The sequence below is a fragment of the Myodes glareolus genome, chromosome 9 (genome assembly GCF_982192425.1).
Source record: "Myodes glareolus chromosome 9, mMyoGla1.1, whole genome shotgun sequence".
In the NCBI taxonomy this organism is placed as follows: Eukaryota; Metazoa; Chordata; class Mammalia; order Rodentia; family Cricetidae; genus Myodes; species Myodes glareolus.
The window spans coordinates 107,246,235-107,260,363 of record NC_142034.1 but is presented as its reverse complement, the minus strand read 5'-3'; the positions used below and the strand labels follow the sequence as shown (position 1 = coordinate 107,260,363).

Genomic DNA, 14,129 nt, shown 5'->3' with positions numbered 1-14,129 from the left:
AAACAAAAAAACCCTTATGAATGTTGTGTGGGGCTAATAAAACAGAGTCTTGCCCTTTGCTTCTTTTTTTGAAAGACAGAAGTGATTCTAAGTTTTTGATTGAGCAATATCCTTGGAATAGTCACAGACATAGTACAAAGGCACCAACACACGTAAAGGAAAAGATTTTTGTCTTGGAGATGTGTCCCAGGACCAATCGCATTGCCAAAAAGAAATCAAATCGAAATCCTCTCTAGATGTCACCATAGAGTCCCTGGCCCTCAGCTGATCTGTAGAGTCAATGCCAGGCGCTAGGCGAAGGAAGTTCTGTCAGCTCCACCTAGCAGGGGAGGGGCGCGACGTCAGCACGTGGGTCCTCACGTCCAGCTGGGAAAATACTGGCCTGAGTGCCCAGGCTGGCGCCGGCTGCTTACAGAGTCCAGGAGCCAAGCGCACTGCTGCTGCACAAGCATGCCGGGGGCGGGGCCTCTGTGCTGAGGCTGTTGTCGCTGTCCTCGCTGTCCCGCCTCCGCCTGTGCTGTCGTCGCTGTCCCGCCTCCGCCACCCGCGGGAGGGCCGGGGCGCGTGAGGCGCGGGGCTGCAGCTTGAGGGGCGCGGCCGGCCGGGGTGGGTCCGGCTGAGGCCGGTTGGCATAGGGCCCGAAGCACTGGGGCCCGAGCTTCTGAAGTTGATTGGCATGCCTGTTTTCGTACTTGTTCTTAGCGGGGACGCGGGGAGGAAAGGGAAGGTTCTCAGGTTCTCGGAAAGCGGGAGCTTTCCCAGGAGGTGGTCCCTACCTTGGTCCCTACCCTAGCTTGGTGTGCTAGCTCCTTTCTTTTTGCGTGTTGAGATAGAGGCCAGGTAGACAGGAGTAATGTTCCCTGTGTGGATGGTTAAAACAAACAAACCAGGAATTCCTCTGGCCCTCCCCCACGCCCTGCCCTGCAACGCTGAAAACATTCCCAGCAACTTTTAAGTAGTAGGCTAGAAATCTCAGAGATTTAATGCTTGATACGTGTTCCTGGTCTTTTAAGGTTAAAAGAAAACACGTTATTAGGGAGTAGTTTTTTCTTCCCATCTATTGTAGTTTTGGTGGTGAACATGCCTGGAAGATTTTAGTACTTTATGTTGATTTTAGTCGCGGTGTACAAAACAGCTTCTGTGAGATCCAATCAGATTAGAAATTTATCCCTTTTATTGGGTAAGCAAGGCAGACAAATATTTGGATTAAAAAAAAAAAGGATGTAAAAAAAACGTTGGGTATTTTTGTATTTCACAGACTTCTTTGCAAGCCCAGCTACTACTGATGAAGATGTGTTAGAAGAGTGGCCGCTGAAATTGACCTTTACTGACCCGAGACAGTTTTATTTGTTTCACTTACTTGTTTATCCCACTGCTTTGAGTTTTACTGCAACGGCTGAGAAACTTGAAAAATAAAATAACGTGCTGTGATCTTGAACCTTCTTTTTGAGGAAATACTGAAGTGCCAAAGTGGAAAGCCAGAATGGCAGCCAGAGAGAGGCTCTTTGAACTTTGGATGCTTTATTGTACAAAGGTAATTGCTTTTATTTCTGTACGTGATTATAAAATTTTGTATCCAGCATTAAGACCTCAAATGCCTAGTGTGTTTGTTCATATTAATAATCCTGAATTGGCAGGTGTGATGGAACATGCCTTTAGTGCCAGCACTTGAGAGCAGAGGCAGATGGAGAGAGAGTTCAAGTCCATCCTAAGAGACTTCTAGGAAAGCCAGGACTGCATAGAGAGCTCCTGTCTCAAAACAAAACACCCTAACAACCTCCCAATCCTGAATTTTAAAAACATGTAAGAGATTTTATATTTTCCATAGTTTTTCAGATTTGAGTACACTGACCACTGGCCTACTATTAAAAATTTAACAATGTGTTTTTTGATATTATCTTCAATGATCTCAAAATTATATAGGTAAGATTGTGCCTATAAAAGGAAAATAAAACTTTGTGTGTGTGTGTGTGTGTGTGTGTGTGTAGGATGTGTGGGACACACGGGTGCCATAATATTTTTATAGAGGTCTGGGGACAGCTTTGTGGATTTGGATTTCTCTCTCCACCTTTCCATAGCTACCTAGGGTTGTATTTAGGTCTGCCAGATCACATGGCCTATGCTTTAACCATGAAGCCATTTTACTGGGAAACAGTTGACCTTTAATGCTGTTTTTGGCTTAAGGACTCTTTTGTGAGGACATTAAACTTTTTTCAGCAGCCTTTTATGATTTTATTTTTATTGATTTGAGGTGGTTATGTGATTACCATTGTGTTAGCACAAACCAGCACTATCTCATTTGATAACTAGAGTCTGACAAGGTGGGTATTGTAATTACTCCCTTTCACTGATGAGAGAACTGGTGTAGGTGTGAATTTGAAACCCAAAAGCACATGATTCAGGTCCCCATGCTTTTAAAAACCATTTTAACTCTGTAAGATTTTGCCATTCAGAAATAATTTTCTTGGACTTCCTTCATGTGGGTTTTGCATAGAAAGTTAGATTTTAGGTCATTGATACTAACTGGGAGTACTTCACAAGTAAGGATCCATACTACTACTCTGAAGATACTGGCAATGGCCAGAGAAACATCCTTAGTCTATTTAAATTAACTTAGGTATTTGTGATTATGCTCTCAGGTCATAGCCTGCAGTTTTACATTATTTTTTCAGGCTTTTTTCTTTTAATATAATTTCAAGTATTTTATTTATTTTTATTTTGTGTATGTTGACATTTTGCTTGCATGTTTGTCTGTGTGAGGGCGTCAGATCTTTGAGTTACAGATAGTTGTTAGTTGCCATAAGGGTGCTGGGAATTGAACCCAGGTCCTCTGGAAGAGAAGTTAGTGCTCTTAACTACTGAGCCACCTTTCCAGCCCCAATTTCGGCTATTTAAAAATCAAATTATTCCATAAAAGTCATCTAATTTTCACTGGAGTTTTCCTTAACTTCCTGGTTAGATCTTCAAGTTGAAGGCCAGCCTGATCTACATAGAGAGTTGCAGGTCAGCCACTGCTACATTATTAAAGTATGTATCTGTACATATATGTGTGCACAAACATGCACACATACATATTCTGAAATGTTACTGTGAAATTTTAAAATAGCTTCCAGGCTTACGTAATTGACAGCAATATCTTTTAAAAATAGACAACCCTTCCAATAAAAAGGGAATCTGTTGCATCTAGACACTTTTGGACATAGTCACTAATTAATATGTTAGCCAAAAGTTAAAATGCAATTTTAATATGATTGTCTAATAATTTTAAAATGACTTGTTTAAAAATATATCATACTTTCTAATTTTCACCATTTTCAGAATAAGAAAAGGTAAATGAGATTACATTTTTTTTTTACTAATTTGTTTTTTTCTAGGTAGATTAAGTGACATTTAGTATTGAGAAGATTTTATGTTATTGACATTCTCTGTTTTTTTTTTTTTTGGTTTTTGGTTTTTTTTTGATATATACATGAATCCTTTTGTCATGATCTCTGGTTGTGTCCTTGAGCTCCATTTTACCCTACTGTTAAATTTTAAAGCCTTTCTTCTTGACAGAAAGATAAATCTGATTTTTTCGATTAAAATTAAATCATGTTTGGTCTTAATAAAATTTACTCTTATTGTTTCAAAGAATGGCTGTTTAAAAATTTTGATTATTTTTGTATATATTATCAGTTCATGGGTAGATGTTGAACTTGTTAGATCATAACTTTCATGCTTTGAATCAGATAGCTACTAGGTGTACAGCTCAATAATTGAACTCATCTCTCTACTGAGGTTGCTAACTAGTGCATCAGTGATCTTTGGTCCTATCCTATTGTTTCTACTCTAGCAGTTAGTCCCTCAAAACATGACTTCCCACCAACATCGGACACATTTTAAGATCTTTTTGCGTTGCATTTTATTTATTCATTTGTATATTTATTTTGGGTTTTCAAGGCCAGGTTTCTCTGTGTTGACCTGCCTGTCATGGAATCAAGTTCTGTTAGACCAGGCTGACTTCAAACACAGAAATCCACTTGCCTCTGCCTCCCAAATGCGGGGATTAAAAGTATATGGCAGTACCACCCAATTGCATTTTATTCTTTTGATGAGTTTTCATGCAATTTGAAGACTCTCCAGATCTTCTAAAACACATTTTATGCAGCTTATTTCTGAGATCTTCTTAGCCTTTGTGGCTTCTAATTGTGAGGTCTTCTAATTTGTTCTGTGACCATAAGCAACACTTACTTTTTGTGCTTGTTTTGTCATTTGCTAAGTAATATTGTATGTTTAGGGAGGATGCTTGTCAAACTCATCAAGGTTTTTTTATTTGTAGACATATGTCTTTTGTACCACATTCCTGTCTGGTGTCAGTGGAGTCTAGAGAGGTCATTGGATCCTCCGGAACTATAAATATGGACAGTTGTGGCCTGGGGATTGAACCTAGGTCCTCTGAAAGAACAATCAGTGCGCTTAACCTCTGAGCCATCTCTTCAGCTTCAGTTTTTTTCCCCTTTTTGATTTTGACCTTTGAGAGATAAATAAGTTTGTTTTTGGTCCTTATTCTGTGAATTATTCTAAAAAGTCTTTTCATTCTCCTCCTTAAAGCTTTTGCTATGGATCATTTTAAGCATGTACAAAGAAGATAAGATACAATAAATCTTTGTCACTCATTTCAACAGTGATCAGTTTATACCACGGTTCTTCTGTTCTCTTTCTCTACTGAATTATTTAAAATCAAATTCCACACAGTAGGATGTTGCCTGTAGATATTTAAAAGTATAGCTATAAAGTCTTAAAAACTATTCCAGTACAATAATTATTTAAAATATAAAAGATGCACTTATGTCCAAACTTCTCTGTTAATCTCCTAAGACTCTTATTTTCTCACTGCATAATTCTATATTTAAAGTATATGCACTGTATTGTATTTTCTTGAAAAAATATGTGTAACCTTTACCACACTTTTCCTTGATATTTATTTGTGATAGAAAGCACCCCCACACACACATACACAGGGTTTCTGTTTGTAGCCTTGGCTGTCATGGAACTTGCTTTGTAGACCAGGCCGGCTTCAAACTCACAAGAGATCTGTCTGTGCCACCACCACCAGACTTTAGAAAGTATTTTTTAACTTTAGAGTTTTCTGTAACCTGGATTGTGTTAATGAATCTTTGTGAGTTTTTGAAAATTGTTTGTCTTTGGTTTTGAGTACTTGTAAACTGGCAAGTATAGAACCTTAATTCAGATTCCAATTTGGGTATGATAAGCTATAATAGTTCATAAATGCAGTCTTTACCAATTATTTTTATCTATTTTATGAGGATTTTTCATGACTAATATTAAAGCACTTTTTTATTTGTTAGGGTTATTAAACCATTATTAATGGTTTCCGTAAAAGAAAGTCATGCTGTGTAAATGATTGATTCTCTTTGCCAACTTCCAGAACAGTGATTTGATTAACAAAATGAACAGTTTTTCTGGAATGCTGAAGTTTATTTTTAATTAATTAATTAATTTGTAAAAGTATTTATTATATATAGTGTTCTGACTGAATGTATGTCTGCATCCCAGAAGAGGGCACCCAATCTCATTCCAGATGGTTGTAAGCCACTGTGTGGTTGCTGGGAATTGAACTCAGGACTTCTGGAAGAGCAGCCAGTGCTCTTAACGTCTGAGCCATCTCTTTAGCACTCCCCCCCACCCCGTTTATTTTTAATGATTAAAATTTAAACAGTGTTTACCATTTTGCTACCCCACTTGATTTTTTGAGTATATAAAACATTGTATCCATACCCAGTTAAAGAAGAAATCTTTGAAGATCATGCAGTGAATTTATGACATCTTTCATATTGGCCACAGTGCTAATCTGGCTTCGGTACATGTACTTCAGTACATCAATAGTAAGTCACTCTTGTTATGTTTTGGATGTTGCCACTGATTAGTTTGAAAGTTTAGTGGAAGTACCCTTGACTTATACTACTTTGTAGAAGAAATGTTATGGACTGTGTCTACTTACTCATCTGAGTTCAAAACTAAATGTTAGGGATTAAAATCTGAGTAGAAGCTTCTATTTTAGCAGGTGGATCCTCTCATATTTGTTGAACATTTGGTAAAACTCTTGGTATTTTTTATTTTTAATAGTTTTTTTTCTTAAATTAGCAAGTATTTATGGAGTGTGCTCTAATGTTTTAATACATGTACACATGAAATAATAAAGCCAGGCTAATTAACATACATATTCCCTCACACAATTGCTTTGTGATATGCAGTTTGTTTTGTTACCAAATGTTTCAGATATAATTTTTCTTACATGTACCTCCAACAATAGGATTTAATTGCATTGTTAGAAATATGGCGACTTATAATAGACTTGTTGACTTGCGTAGTTCTTACACAGTATTCCTGTTCTCTGAAGATTGTTACACTAGTGCATGTGACCACTAATTCAAGTTACATGTAGTCTGAACATTCTTGCTTTCAAAACCATCTCCACCTAAGGTCAAGGATTTGATTGACATATAGCTCTTAAAAGTTAAACATTAAATTTGAACAGCTCTAATCTAGTATCTGATTTTTTTTCAAAGTTTATTAAATTATGAAAGTTTCCATTTCCGCCCCTCCTCCCAACACCCTCCCACTTCCCCCACTCCCTTCTCCTCCCTCTCTATCCCTAAGAGCAGTCAGGGCTTCCAGCCCTGTGGGAAGTTCAAGTTCCTCCCCCCTCCCTCCAGGTCCAGGAAGGTGAGTAACCAAACAGACTGGATCCCAAAAACCCAGTACATGCAGAGGAAACAAGTCCCAGTGTTATTGTCAATGGCTTTTCAGAAAGGCTCCGGGCCAGCGACATTCAGAGAATCCGGCCACATTCAGAAAATCTGGTTGGATCACATGCTCGTTCAGTTCCAGTCCAACTGGCCTTGGTGAACTCTCATTAGATCAGTCCCCTTGTATCAGTGGGTGATAGCACCCCTCGCGCTTCCAAGTTTTTTTTTCATGTTCTTCCTCCTTCTGCTCCTCATTTGGATCATGGGGGGCTCAGTCAGGTGCTCCAATGTGTGTCTCCGTCTGTATCGCCATCCATCGTCGAATGAAGGATCTATGGTGATAGGCAAAATCTTCATCAGTATGGTTATAGGCCAAGGCCGGTTCAGGCACCCTCTCCTCTGTCCAGAGAACAATCTGGGGATCTCTCCTTGGACCTGGGATCCCATTTATAATCAAGTCTCTTGTAAACCCTAAAATGACTCCCTTAGTTGAGATATATTCTTCCCTGATCCCATCCTTCCTCCCTCCCCCATCTCAGTCCCCTGAGTTTTCCCCATTCCTCCCCTACTCCCTTCTCTCTAACCCTCTCCCCTCCCACCCACCCCCCCATGCACCCAAGGTTACCTGGGACTTTTGTCTATTTCCAATCTCCAGGAGGATAAGTACATGATTTTCTTCAGGTTCACCTTCTTATTTAGCTTCTCTAGGATCTCGAATAATAGGCTCAAAGACCTTTAATTATGGCTAGAATCTACTTATGAGTGAATACATACCTCTTTTTGGGTCTGGCTTACCTCACTGAGTAAAGCGTTTTCTATGTCCATCCATTTGCATGCAAAATTCAAGATGTCATTGTTTTTTACCGCTGAGTAAAACTCTAGTGTATATACGTTCCACACCTTCTTTAACCATTCTTCTATTGAGGGGCACCAAGGTTGTTTCCAGGTTCTGGCTATTACAAATAGTGCTGCTATGAACATAGTTGAGCAAATGCTTTTGTAGTATGATAGGGCATCTCTTGGGTATATTCCCAAGAGTGGAATTTCTGGGTCTTGAGGGAGGTTGACTCCCAGTTTCCTGAGAAACCGCCACACTGATTTCCACATTGGCTGTACAAGTTTGCATTCCCACCAACAATGGATGAGAGTTCCCCTCTCTCCACATCCTCTCCAGCATAGGCTATCATTGGTGTTTTTGACTTTAGCTAATCTGACCAGTGTAAAACAGTATCTCATAGTTGTTTTGATTTGCATTTCTCTGATCACTAAGGATGTTGAGCATGACCTTAAGTGTCTTTTGGCCATTCGGAGTTCTTCTGTTGAGAATTCTCTGTTCAGATCAGCACCCCATTTTTTAATTGGGTTAATTAGAGTTTTATTGTCTAGTTTCTTGAGTTCTTTGTATATATTGGAGATCAGGCCTTTATCTGATGAGGGGTTGGTGAAGATCTTCTCCCAGTCAGAAGGTAGCCTTTTTGTCTTACTGATGGTGTCCTTTGCTTTACAGAAGCTTCTCAGTTTCAGGAGGTCCCATTTATTCATTGATTCTCTTATTGTCTGTGCTACTGGGGTTCTACCTAGGAAGTGGTCTCCTGTGCCTATGTCTTGTAGACTACTTCCCACTTTCTCTTCTATCTGGTTCAAAGTGGTCAGATTAATGTTGAGGTCTTTAATCCATTTGGACTTGATTTTTGTGCATGGTGATAGATATGGATCTACTTTCATTCTTCTACAGGTTGACATCCAGTTATGCCAGCACCATTTGTTCAAGATGCTTTCCTTCTTCCATTTCATACCTTTAGCCCCCTTGTCGAAAATCAAGTGTTCATAGGTTTGTGGGTTAATATCTGGGTCTTCTATTCGATTCCATAGGTCGACTTCTCTGTTCTTATGCCAGTACCAAGCTTTTTTCAATACTGTAGCTGTGTAATAGAGTTTGAAGTCAGGGATGGTTATACCTCCAGACGTTTCGTTATTATATAAGATTGTTTTGGCTATCCTGGGTTTTTTTGTTTTTCCATATAAAATTAATTATTATTCTCTCAAGGTCTGTGAAAAAGTTAGATGGGATTTTGATGGGGATTGAATTGAATCCATAGATTGCTCTTGGTAGAATTGCCATTTTTACTATGTTGATCCTCCCAATCCAAGAGCAAGGGAGATCTTTCCATTTTCTGGTATCCTCCTCAATTTCTTTCTTCAAAGACTTAAAGTTCTTGTCAAATAGGTCTTTCACTTCCTTGGTCAGAGTTATCCCAAGATATTTTATGCTATTTGTGGCTATCATGAAAGGTGAAGTTTCTCTGATTTCCCTCCCTGCTTCTTTATCCTTTGTGTATAGGAGGGCAACTGATTTTTTGGAGTTGATCTTGTATCCTGCCACATTACTAAAGGTGTTTATCAGCTGTAGGAGTTCTTTGGTAGAGTTTTTGGGGTCGCTCATGTATACTATCATATCATCTGCAAATAACGAGAGTTTAACTTCTTCCTTTCCAATTCGAATCCACTTGATCCCCTTATGTTGTCATATTGCTATTGCTAGAACTTCTAGCACTATATTGAAGAGGTATGGGGAGAGTGGACAGCCTTGTCTTGTTCCTGATTTCAATGGAATGGCTTTGAGTTTCTCTCCGTTCAGTTTGATGTTAGCTGTTGGCTTGCTGTAAATAGCTTTTATTATATTTAGGTATGATCATTGTATCCCCAATCTCTCCAACACCTTTATCATAAAGGGATGTTGGATTTTATCAAATGCTCTTTCAGCATCTAATGAGATGATCATATGGTTTTTTTCTTTCAGTTTATTTATATGATGGATTACATTGATAGATTTGTGTATGTTGAACCAGCCCTGCATCTCTGGAATGAAGCCTACTTGATCATAATGAATAATTTTTCTAATGTGTTCTTGGAATCGGTTTGCCAGGATTTTGTTGAGAATTTTTGTGTCGATGTTCCTGAGTGAGATTGGTCTGTAATTCTCTTTCTTGGTTGTGTCTTTATGTGGTTTTGGTATCAGGGTAACTGTAGCTTCATAAAAAGAGTTTGGCAATGACTCTTCTGTTTCTATATTGTGAAATACCTTACGGAGTATAGGTATCAGCTCTTCTTGAAAGTTCTGGTAGAATTCTGCATTGAAACCATCTGGCCCTGGGCTTTTTTTGGTCGGGAGGTTTTTAATAACCGCTTCTAATTCTTCGCGACTAACAGGTCTATTTAGATTGTTCACCTGGTCTTGATTTAACTTTGGTAAATGGTATTTATCTAAAAACCAATCCATTTCTCGTACATTTTTCAACTTTGTGGCATATAAACTTTTGTAGTAAGATCTAATGATTCTCTGAATTTCCTCTATGTCTGTTGTTATATCCCCCTTTTCATTTCTGATCTTATTAATTTGGGTGTTCTCTCTCTGCCATTTGATTAGTTTGGCTAGGGTTTGTCAATCTTGTTGATTTTCTCCAAGAACCAACTTTTTGTTTCGTTGATTTTTTGGATTGTTTTCTGTGTTTCTATTTTGTTGATTTCAGCCCTCAGTTTGATTATTTCCAATCTTCTACTCCTCCTGGGAGTGTCTGCTTCTTTTTTTCCAGAGCTTTCAGGTGTGCTGTTAAGTCTCCAATATGTGCTTTCTCTGTTTTCTTTAATTGGGCACTTGGTGCTATAAACTTTCCTCTTAGCACTGCTTTCATTGTGTCCCATAGATTTGAGTATGTTGTGTCTTTATTTTCATTAAATTCAAGGAAGACTTTAACTTCTTTCTTTATTTCTTCCTTGACCCAGGGATGATTCAGTAGTTGACTGTTCAACTTCCACACGTTTGTAGGCTTTCTGGTGTTAGAATTGTTATTGAATTCTAACTTTATTCCATAGTGATCCGACAAGACACAGGTGGTTACTAATATTTTTTTGTATCTATGGAAGTTTGCTTTGTTACCGAGTATGTGGTCAATTTTCGAGAAGGTTCCATGAGCTGCAGAGAAGAAGGTATATTCTTTCCTTTTTGGGTGGAATGTTCTATAGATATCTGTTAAGTCCATTTGATTCATTACCTCTAGTAATTCTCTTATTTCTCTGTTTAGTTTCTGTTTGATTGACCTGTCCATTGGTGAGAGAGGTGTGTTGAAGTCTCCTACTATTAGTATGTGTGGTTTGTTGACTGCCTTGAGTTCTAAAAGTTTTTCTTTTACATAAGTGGGTGCTTTTATATTAGGGGCATAGATATTCAGGATTGAGACTTCCTCCTGATTAATTGTTCCTGTTATGAGTATAAAATGTCCATCTCCATCTCTTCTGATTGATTTTAGTTTGAAGTCAGTTTTGTTAGATATTAGAATGGCCACGCCCGCTTGTTTCTTAGGTCCGTTTGCTTGGAAAACTTTTTCCCAACCCTTTACTCTGAGTAGATGTCTATCTTTGTGGTTGAGGTGTGTTTCTTGTAAACAGCAGAATGTTGGATCCTGTTTTCGTGTCCAATCTCTTAGTCTGTGCCTTTTTATAGGTGAATTGAGTCCATTAATATTAAGTGATATTAATGACCAGTGGTTGTTGATTCCGGTTATTAATTTTTTGTGTGTGTGTAGTAGAGTTCGTGTGTTTCTCTTCTTTGAGTTGTGCTTGTGAAGGGTCACTAAATGTCTGGGTTATTGTAGGCAGTGATGGCAATGTTGGATTCCTTGCGTTGCGATTTTCCTTCTATTACTTTCTGTAAGGCTGGATTTATGGCTACGTATTGTTTAAATTTATTTTTATCCTGGAATATTTTATTTTCTCCGTTGATAGTGAACGATAGCTTGGTTCGGTATAGTAGTCTGGGTTTGCATCCATGGTCTCTTAGTTTCTGCAGTACATCTATCCAGGATCTTCTGGCTTTCATGGTTTCCATAGAGAAGTCCGGTGTAAGCCTGATAGGTTTACCTTTATAAGTTTCTTGACCTTTTTCCTTTGCAGCTCTTAAAATTCTTTCTTTAATCTGTATGTTTTGTGTTTTGATTATTATATGGTGAGGGGATTCTTTTTTGATCCAGTCTATTCAGTGTTCTATATGCTTCTTGAACCTTCATAGGAATATCGTTCTTTAGATTGGGAAAGTTTTCTTCTATAATTTTGTTGAATATATTTTCTGGGCCTTTGATCTGCAGTTCTTCTCCTTCAATCCCTATTATTCTTAGATTTGGTTTTTTTATTGTGTCCCAGATTTCCTGAATGTTTTGTGAAAAGAATTTGTTGGATTTGCCGTTTTCTTTGACCAGAGCATTTATTTTCTCTATGGTATCTTCAGAATCTGAGATTCATTCTTCTTTCTCTTGTATTCTATTAGTTATGCTTGATTCTGTAGTCTCCGTTCGTTTACCTAGGTTTTCCATATCCAGCCGGTTCTCGGTTTGTGTTTACTTCATTGTCTCCATTTCAGTTTTCAATTCTTGAACTGTTTCCTTTACCTGTTTGATTGTTTTTTCTTGGTTTCTCAGGGTATCATTCACGGATTTACTTATGTCTTCAAACTTTTTGTTATATTTCTCATCTATTTCTATACTCATTTCTTCAAACTTTTTGTTATATTTCTCATCCAATTCTTTAAGGGAGTTATTCATATCTTGTTTAAGGGACTCTATTGCTTTCATAATGGCACTTTTTTCCACTTCTTCTGGGTTAAGGTGTTCAAGTCCTTCTATTGTAGGGTCCTTGGGATCTGGTGTTTTCATGTTGTTTTTCAGATTGTTGGATGAGGTCTTGCCTTGGCGTCTGCCCATCTCTTACTTCAAATGCTCTCTATTGGAACTTCTGGCACTGGGTCAGGTTCCCTTCTTGGGCAGAGACTTCACTGACAGAATGCCCACCTTTCCTCAGACAGGCTATTGAAGCACAGGCACTCCCTCTTTCCGGGATGTGCTTACAATTTTATGGCCCCAGGGGGGAGGGAGAAATATAGGAATTCCTACCTGGATGGGAGCTGGGATGGCAGGCGGGAGGGGGGGAGCCAGCACTGCAGGGTGACCTGGGAGTCTATGAGGTCGGAAAAGCCAGCTCTCCTCCTCACCCAGACCCTGCCAGGGGCCCAAAGCAAACTCACCCCTCCTATGGCCCTCTGCTGGAAGTCAGGGCCCCTGCTGGTCAGGAATGTCGCTGATCTGGCACCTGGTCTACCTGTCCTCAGGGAGGCCTTTTAAGACCCAGGAACTGCCTCCAGCCGGGATGTGCCTACAGCCCAGGCCCAGCTTGCAAGGCAGCTTAGCTGGGGAAATTTTATGACCCCAGGGGGAAGGGAGAAATATAGGAATTCCTACCTGGATGGGAGCTGGGATGGCAGGTGGGAGGGGGGAGCCAGCACTGCCTCTGTTTGTTATTCTTGTCTTTGAAGTTCCTGTTCATTTACCCAGATTTTCCATATCCAGAATTCCCTTGGTTTGTGTTTTCTTTATACCCCTATTTCAGTCTTCAAGTCTTGACCTATTTACTTCACTTGTTTGTTTTTTCTTTATTTTCTTGGGTTTCTTTGAATGATTTATTAATTTCTTCCAATTTTTTGTTTGTCTTTTCTTCTGTTTCTTTAAGGGAGTTTTTTTGTTTCCTCTTTAAAGGTCTCCATCATTTACATATAGTTAAGTTTAAAGACGTTTTCTTCTTTTTTTTGTGTTAGGATGATCAAGTCTTCCTGTTTTGTTTTTGCTTGGTTCTGGTGTTACCATGTTGTTTTTTAGGTTGTTGGAGGAATTCTTGCCTTGGTGTCTACCCATCTCTTCCTTCAAATGAGGCTTTATTTCTTTGTGTCTTGGTCCAATCTTTGGAGTGTTTGGGAGTTTTTCTTGGTCTGCTCTGTACTGTCAGTGTCTGTCTCAGAAAGCCTCTGAGGTCTCTCTAAGCCTGCTTTTTTGGACTTCTCTCCTTGTTCGCTCTCTTGGTCCTCCCACTTGGTCCCCTTAGTGCTGTAGAAAGCTCTTGGTCCCCTCAGTATTGTAGCAAGCTCTTACTTAGTTCATAGGCTGGGTGGGGCAAGTAGCTTAGAGGGTCCAGTAGATGGAACTGGTTTTGGGAGCCTACCTGCAGGACATTCTTCTACTGGCTGGCTAGAAAAGTCAAGGGATTTGGGGAAGCTGTTTTGTCCCACTGTGGAGGCCCTAGAGAGTGGGGTGTCCTGCTGCGTGGCTGTTCACTCACCTCTTAAGTCCCCTTAGTATTGGAGCAATCTGTGTTTCAGAGGGCAATAGAGGTTGCAGGAGTATAGGCATGTTTGTCTCGTTTTCATTCTAGTTGGTAAAAATTATCACAAAGTGATAGAGGAGCAACATTTTGAAATGTGCCATAAAGTAGGTTGAAAATCAGTACTCATTAATTATGCTTTTTAAAACAGAGTCATTTGTCCCAGGCTCATGTAGAACT

General features: G+C 39.1%; 1 protein-coding gene across 2 annotated transcripts in view; it reads left to right on the top strand.

Annotated features, from left to right (window-relative positions):
• The first annotated feature begins 402 nt into the window (after positions 1 to 402).
• Positions 403 to 14,129, top strand: part of LOC146892805 (endogenous retrovirus group K member 6 Env polyprotein-like) — a 30,617-nt gene continuing 16,890 nt past the window's right edge. Inside the window, exons 1-3 of one of the 2 annotated variants that reach the window (XM_087910847.1) lie at positions 403 to 606; positions 1,259 to 1,534; positions 1,638 to 1,803. The gene's annotated coding sequence lies outside the window, so the exon portion shown is untranslated. The remainder of the gene's footprint in view (positions 607 to 1,258; positions 1,535 to 1,637; positions 1,804 to 14,129) is intronic. The other variant, XM_087910846.1, reaches the window with a different exon arrangement.